Below are 7,613 nucleotides of genomic sequence, written 5' to 3' on the forward strand. Positions count from 1 at the left end.
TTTTGCAACAGCAGTCACTTGCATTGGACATACTACACGGGCAAATAGCTGCACAATCCGAGCAGGATTGCTCAGCTGACACCATCTACACCTGCTCAGGTGCCCAGCCCCCCCAAAGTCCCTAGGACTGAGCGTCTGCGTGCAGGATGTAGGGCCTGTACATCTTGCTGGATTTTTTTAAAGGCTGTGAGAACAATTGTTGCTACTTGACTTAGGAACAAAAAGAAATTCAACAGTGCCTACCTTGAGCTTTTCAAAAGCTGTAGTCACTACCTGTACCCAGCTAAAGAGGCACAATAGAGGTATTCAAATATTGATGACGGCAAGTCTCGAGACCTTTGAATGCTGCGAACACTGCCTGTCTGAAAGCAAGTTGCTCCTGACCCAGCTGGCCCTGGCTACATTTACAGTTCACCAGCTGCAGCTTCCTCAGGCTACAACACAACATCTTCCCCAAGCAGGACTCGAATGGCTCTCAGGCTTAAGACTCTAGCTATTTAATTATAGCAGGCTTGAAACCGGGCATTCATTCGAAGCCCAGTGATCCTCAACCAGGGTGCTGCAGCCCCCCGGGGTGCCTTGAGATCCTTTCGAGGGTGCTGTGTGGTGCCATGCAGCCTTAGGTCTGCAAGTAGGATTCACCTGATAAACCTAGAGATTTCAAACAAGAAGCCAAAACTGCTGTGGCCTGAGTTTTTTGCAACAGAAGAATTGCTCTCTGACGTTTCTGTAGTCCAAAAACAAAAAAAAGGGAAAACTAAGAGCTGGCATTTTCCAAGGCGCGTGTCACGTCTGAAAAGGTTCAAAACCAATGGATTAGCCATCAGATTTGATTAAAAGTGCTAGCGCTGGCGAGGTATTGTTCCCAAGGAAGGCGACAGGTACCACTGGTTGGGTCCGTCAAACCTCTACCCACCACGAGCTGATTTTAGCAAAACCAAGAAACGAACGCCTGCCCTGCAAAAACATTAAAAAAAGCTTAAAACCTATACGGAGAGAGGGTCTGAAGGCAAATCAGCTGTCAGGAAGACTTGAGTCCTCTCCCTGCCTTCACAAGTACATCCTGGCACAGGGCTAAACGTCGCTGCTGGAAGTCAGGGCTGTGCTGACTGCAGTCAGGGCTGAAAAACCAGTTATCAGACAGCAGCAAGATCAAACCATAAGCGAAGGCAGTGCTTGTCGTACGTATTTGTTGCGACACACAGGTCCCTGCCGGGGCCAAAGAGATGTGCTGAGCCAAGGGAACAGCCTGCATGGAGAGCAAACCAGCACCCACAACCTTGAAAGCATCCTGCCTGAACCAGCTGATCGAAACAGCCCAGCGAGGGATGGGACACAGGGAAGGGGACCGAGATACTGCTGCACTAAGTGGGAACCTAGTGACACATCACCAGACCCCTTGCAACTGCAGGTAGGAGGAAAGTGGGAATTTTGCTCCCACTTAGAAGAAAACACACTTTCTGCTCCTCCTTCCACCCCCGGGCACCTACACAAGATGCAGCAGACTACTGCCCCCGCTCTGCAAATACCCACCCTCACTTACCTATTCATCCTGGCTCCCCAAGGTTTCAGTGCTGTCCAGCCACTGAAAACCACAGCGGACAGGTAGGCAAGCACACCTTTGTCATGCACATGAAACCCAGGCCCCATGACCAGCCACCGGTTGCACGATACGCTGCTGGCAACAAAACGGATCGAGCAATACTATGATTTGCCAAACCCACTTTCATCCATGGATGTTCATCGCTTCACCAACGCTCATGAATGAAGCCTCACAACAAGCCTCCTATATTATCTCATCTCACAGAGCAGGCAACTAATAAGTGATTTTTCCCGAGACTCGCTCGAGTTTGCCTGCAGTTAAGGTTTTAGCTGTTTGCACACGCATGAACGTCGTTATGAAATCTAGCGGAGGCACCATGTGAGCGCTGGTCTCAGGACGCACCAACTCGTCGCGGCACCTAAAAGGGTTAAATGCAACTTAAGAGTTAAATGCACCCGGCTTAACAGTTAAATACAGCCAGCTTACAAATTAAATGCAACCAGCTTAAGAGAGACATACAACCAGCAACAGGCTTGAGTAGCATGTCTGTGATAAAACTGACATTTGGGATCATTAAGAGGTGTTAAAGGAAAAAGAAAAAATCAGGGGTAAACATTGCCAGACTTCCTGTGGGCGAACCATGAAAAAAACCCCCAAGATCTCCGAATTCCCGGTCTTCTGCATAAACCACAGATGGATTAAATGCCTCAATGAAATTCAGTAACCGTTCACTTGTTAACATACTAGAAAGCAGAGACTTCCAACTAACCAGCTACCAACTAACCAAGCATAAATGGTGAGTAGGTTGTTATACCCAGTGGATTGAGAGAGGTGAAGCGCGTGGTGCTGGCGTAGGAAGCTCGGATAAAGCTGACCTATTAAATCAGGGCTTTTTCCTTTACTTTTTCAACTCCTTTGGCAGAAAGTGCCCCCAGCTTAGGCTGCTCGCTGAACTGCTTGGCAAATCCTCCCAGAATTACACTCAAGACCTCAAACATCATATGACGATCGGGTTAGAGGAGTCACGCCATGGAAGTGAAACACAACGGATCGGTGCCCGATCTGCTAAATACTGAGTGCAGCCCCCCAAAGACAGGAGCTGGAAAGCCTCCACGACAGCTGTGGTGTCAAACCAGCATTGGTTATGCCTTAGTATTACCTGGACATGTCATTCTGGAGCATAATCCTACACTGGGGTCTGTATGCTTCCACGCAGAGTTTCAATGGGCTTTCACAGAGAGCACCCGGTGGCAAATTTAACGGTAAATACGAAGCAAGTAGGTAGGATGACGGCTAGAAAAGAAACGTGCCCGTTTCTAACCATCCCACATGTGGTCAGAACAGGCAAGAGGTTTAACACAGGGATCTTTTAAAAGCCCTGGCAGAAACCAATAAAAAGATTCCACAAGTACCAAAAAAAAAAAATTAAAAAAAAAATCAAAATGTAGTCACGTACAAAAGCAACACTTGTAAAAGAGCCAAGTGAAAAACAGCTTAACTGAAATAAGAATATATCGGGTCTCATCTTGGAAAAGATGAAGTAGCCAAGATACAGCTGGGAGGAAAGTGGACAGATGAATGCTATTTCTATGTACAGCGGGTGCTTGGTCTGCTGTTATAACCTTGGATGCATCCCACAAGGCGACCCTTCATAGCAATGAAAGAACATTTAATTACAGCAAACCGGCACATATTTAGTTTTGATTCCCCCCCGAAGACTCATTTTGCTGCATTTCTGAAGGCAAGTAATTTTCTGTAAAAGACAACATGAATAATCAATTAAAACTTGCTCTCATTGCGTATTAACATAAACTCAACTCATTGTATGTTAATACAAACCCAAACACCACCGAGTTTTCAGCAGTGTTTCCTCTGGTCATACAAAAGCCTCAGTATAAGGAAACTATAAAGAAAAAAACCCCCATGCCAACTATTCTAGCATTACTTCCTCAAAAGGGTTCAATTTTAAATGCAATAATGGAGGGGGAAAGGGGAAAACAGAAGGCAGAAGACAATGCAGAGAAAGGGAAAAGAATAAGGGCTAGGGGAACAGGGACACCAGGATCTATTCATGACCATGTTTGCAGATATTACAAAATGATTCTGGCTAGCCCCATCCAAAGCTCACGGTGAAGCATTACAGAAAGATGTGACACAACCGCCCGGCTGGGCAATAAAGCGGCAGATGAAATGTAATGGTGCTGTGTACAAGTGTACACATGGGGAAAATAACCCTAACTACACATGCTCAATTCTGCACTGTGGGTTAGCTTAGGAAAGATCTTGGGGTCACTGGGGAAAGATCTCTGACAGCATCAGCTCAGTGTGCAGCAGCAGTCAAAAAGGCAGATAAAGTGATAGGCAAAATCAGAAGAGGAACTGAAAACAAAAAAAAAATTAAATAAATCCATGGTGTGCTCATATCTTGAACACTGCATGCACTTCTGGCCATCCCATCTTAATAAGGATAAGGTAGAACTGGAAAACATGCAAAGAAAGACAATGAAGATCAGCGACACAGAATAGCTTGCATAGGAGGAGAGACTGGAAAGTTCAAAACTCTTCAGTTTGGAAACAACAGGGCAGAGGGGAAGATTCAATAAAATCATAAAACCATAGAAAATGAGGGTTGGAAGGGACCTCAGGAGGTCACATCTAGTCCAACGCCCCGCTCAGAGCAGGACTGCATCATCCCAACTGCATCATCCCAGCCAAGGCTTTGTCTAGCCGGGTCTTCAAAACCTCCAAGGATGGAGATCCCACCTCTCCGGGTAACCTGCGGCAGTGCTTTCCTACCCTCCTAGTGAGAAAGTTTTTCCTAATATTCAACCTAAACTTCCCTTGCTGCAATGTGAGCCCATTGCTTCTTGCTCTGTCATCTGCCACCGCTGAGAACAGTTCAGCTCCAGCCTCTTCGGATCCACCATTTGGGGAGGTGAAGGCTGCTATTAAATCCCCCCTCCGCCTTCTCTTCTGCAGACTAAATCAGCCCAGTTCCCTCAGCCTCTCCTCACCCGTCCTGTCCCCAGCCCCACAACCATTTTCATTGCCCTCCGCTGGACTCTCTCCAATGTGTCCACATCCTTTCTGTAGTGGGGGCCCACAGCTGGATGCAGGACTCCAGATGTGGCCTCCTCAGTGCAGAATAGAGGGAATAACCACTGCCCTGGATCTGCTGGGAACGCTCCTACCCATGCAGCCCAGGATGATAAACACCTATAAAATCATGAATGACGTGGAAATGGCAAATAAGGAACCGTTAATTCGTTACGTCTCGTAGCACCAGAAAGGCGGCACACACTGAAATGATCGGGCAGCAAATTTACAGAACAGACAAGGAAACACTTTCCGACATGGCGCCTACTTAACTTGGGCAAGTCACTGCCGCAGGATGCACAGCTCCTCCAAAGCATCTGCTCTGTGGCATGGTTGGAAAGGGGATGGACCTTCAGTCTGACCCAGTACGGCACCCACTTCACTCTGATGACCGTACCAGGCAGTGCCTGAAAAGAACGGATCTGAGCAAGAGGGGATCACCAGGATTAATTAAACCAGAGCCTCATGCTACACTCCGGGCAGGGCAGAGAGCAGGAGCTTTGCTGGCGCCGCGTCAGAACTCGGCACACGACCGACCCGCCGGAAAACCTTAGCAGTAAAGCACGTTATAAACCCCACCAGGCAGCTGTCCATACCCAGAGACGGGGAGCACCTCCGGAAAGCCTAGAGCAAAACAAATCCCACCCACAACAGCACCCAGAGCGCATCCTCATCTCAGTTTGAAGCATTTGCCGACAGACCCGCGTGCGCGGTACATGTGCTCCAGGCCACGTTGCAACATCTATTCCAGCATGTGCAGCATAAGGTGATCCAGGGGATGCTAAGATCCAACCTGATTGCCTTCCATGATGCGGAGACTGGCTCCATGGATATGGGGAGACCAGTGGAGGTGATATACCTTGATTTTAGCAAGGCTCTTGATCCGGTCTCCCACAACATTGTCACAGCCAAGCTAAGGAAGTACAGGCTGGATGAATGGTGGACAGAAAACTGGTGGGAGCATCAGGCTCAGAAAGTAGTAATCAACAGCTCAATGTCCAGTTGGCAACCGGTGTCAAGTGCAGTGCCCCAGGGGTCGGCCCTGGAGCTGGTTTTGTTCAGTGTCTTCATCAAAGACCTGGAAGAGGGGATGGATGCACCCTCACAAAGTTTGCAGATAACACCAAGCTTGGAGAAGTAGTAGATACGCCGGAGGGCAGGGCTAGGATGCAGAGTGACCTCGACAAACTGGGGGATTGGGCCAAAAAGAGTCTCATGCGGTTCAACAAGGGCAAGTGCAAAGTCCTGCACTGAGGAGGGGGCAATCCCCTGCACCGGGGCAGGCGGGGGGTGACGGGCTGGGCAGCAGCTCTGCAGAAAAGGACCTGGGAGTGACAGGGGACAAGGAGCTGGGTAGTGGCAGTGTACCCTTGGTGCCAAGCAGGCTACGGGCATCCTGGCCTGCATCGGTAGGAGCGCTGCCAGCAGATCGAGGGCAGTGATTATTCCCCTCTATTCAGCACTGGGAGGCACATCTGGAGTCCTGTGTCCAGTCTGGGGCCCCCACTACAGAAAGGCTATGGGGAAATTGGAGAGATGCCAGCGGAGGGCAACAAAAATGGATCCAGGGCTGGAAGACATGACTTCTGAGGGAAGACTGAGGGAACTGGGCTTATTTAGTCTAGAGAAGAGGAGATTAAGGGGAGATTTAACAGCAGCCGTCACCTCCCTGCAGGGGGGGCTGCAAAGAGGCCGGAGCTGGATTGCGCTCAGCGGTGGCAGATGACAGGACAAGGAGCAATGGGCTCAAATTGCAGCAAGGGATGTTTGGGTTGAATATTAGGAAAAGCTTTCTCACTAGGAGGGTACTAAAACACTGGACCAGGCTACCCAGAGAGGTGGGGGACTCTCCATCCTTGGAGGTTTTAGGACCCGGGTAGACAAAGCCTTGGCTGGGACAATGCAGTTGGGGCCAGTCCTGCTTGGAGCAGGGGGTTGCACTGGATGTGACCTCCCGAGCACCTTTCCAACCTTCATTTTCTGTGGTCCTACGACTCTCTATCAATACTATGAGGATTAACCGCAGACTCAGGGCAGCAGTTGTGAGCCCAGAGGATGAAACTGTCCCCCTTGGTACAGATGCAGTTGACCGGAGATGGAGAGGGGTCTTCATACAAATTCAAAGGCATCTTTGGGAGTTCCCCTTGTTTTAGGGGCTAAACCTGCTTCCCTGATAGAAGCTGTATGGAATGGGCTCAAAAAAAAAAAAAATCAATCTTAGAAATCTACATTTTCTGTTATCTTCACCCCGCTGCATCGATACACATTTCCGAAATCCAAGCTGAAGTCAATAGCTGGCAAACTGCAGAGGCTTTATTCAAAACAGCCCAACCAAAGAAAGGTAAATTGTTATAGGAGAGGCTCTCATATGATCCTCTGTGATCACATGGCTGGGGATTTCCCAAGAGAGCTGGATGCTGGGGCAATGTCTGGCAGGATGATGTGTTTGTGTCTAACCAGACCAGTTTTCTTCCCATCCCTACTTACAGCTAAAACATCAGGAAAGTTACAAGCTGGTCCAGCTCCGACATGGATTTATGTCCAAAGCAGGGAAAATAAGAAATGTTTCTCTGCACCCGCACTGCTTCTTCTAACTCGCCTCATAGGAAATTGGTGTGGGGGGGTTGGAAAAGAAAAATTTCTGAATGTTTTGCGCTAATCTTAAAGCAGCCTGCTTTTAACTTCCACCTGCCAAGGGCTGTTGCTCTCTCCCCAGGGAAGAGGCGGGAGTGAAACCTTAAGTGTTTTGCACACCAGCACGTAGCTGGGCTTGCCAAATGTGCACGGGGAGGTGTGTTTCGTCCCTGCCCTCAGTACACGGCGCTCCAGGCAATATTATCAACTTCCAAAGCAGATCAACTTCTCCAGGCCAAATTCCAGTTTCCTGCACAGAAGCTGCTCAACAACTTCAGCAAAAACGAGAGCTGCGTGTCCTGGGGAGGCTTCGGGAATAACCGCTCGGCCCTAATTAGCC

General features: G+C 48.9%; 1 long non-coding RNA gene across 1 annotated transcript; it reads right to left on the reverse strand.

Moving 5' to 3' along the window:
- Nucleotides 1–1,061: 1,061 nt before the first annotated feature.
- LOC109311098 lies at nt 1,062–6,094 on the reverse strand. Its single transcript, XR_002101411.1, has 3 exons — nt 5,935–6,094; nt 2,736–2,741; nt 1,062–1,074 (listed from the first exon to the last, which is right to left on the reverse strand). It is a non-coding gene; the product is annotated as an uncharacterized LOC109311098 (long non-coding RNA).
- Nucleotides 6,095–7,613: the final 1,519 nt, after the last annotated feature.

Source organism: Crocodylus porosus, unplaced genomic scaffold (genome assembly GCF_001723895.1).
Source record: "Crocodylus porosus isolate Cpor-Errol unplaced genomic scaffold, CroPor_comp1, whole genome shotgun sequence".
NCBI lineage: Eukaryota > Metazoa > Chordata > Crocodylia > Crocodylidae > Crocodylus > Crocodylus porosus.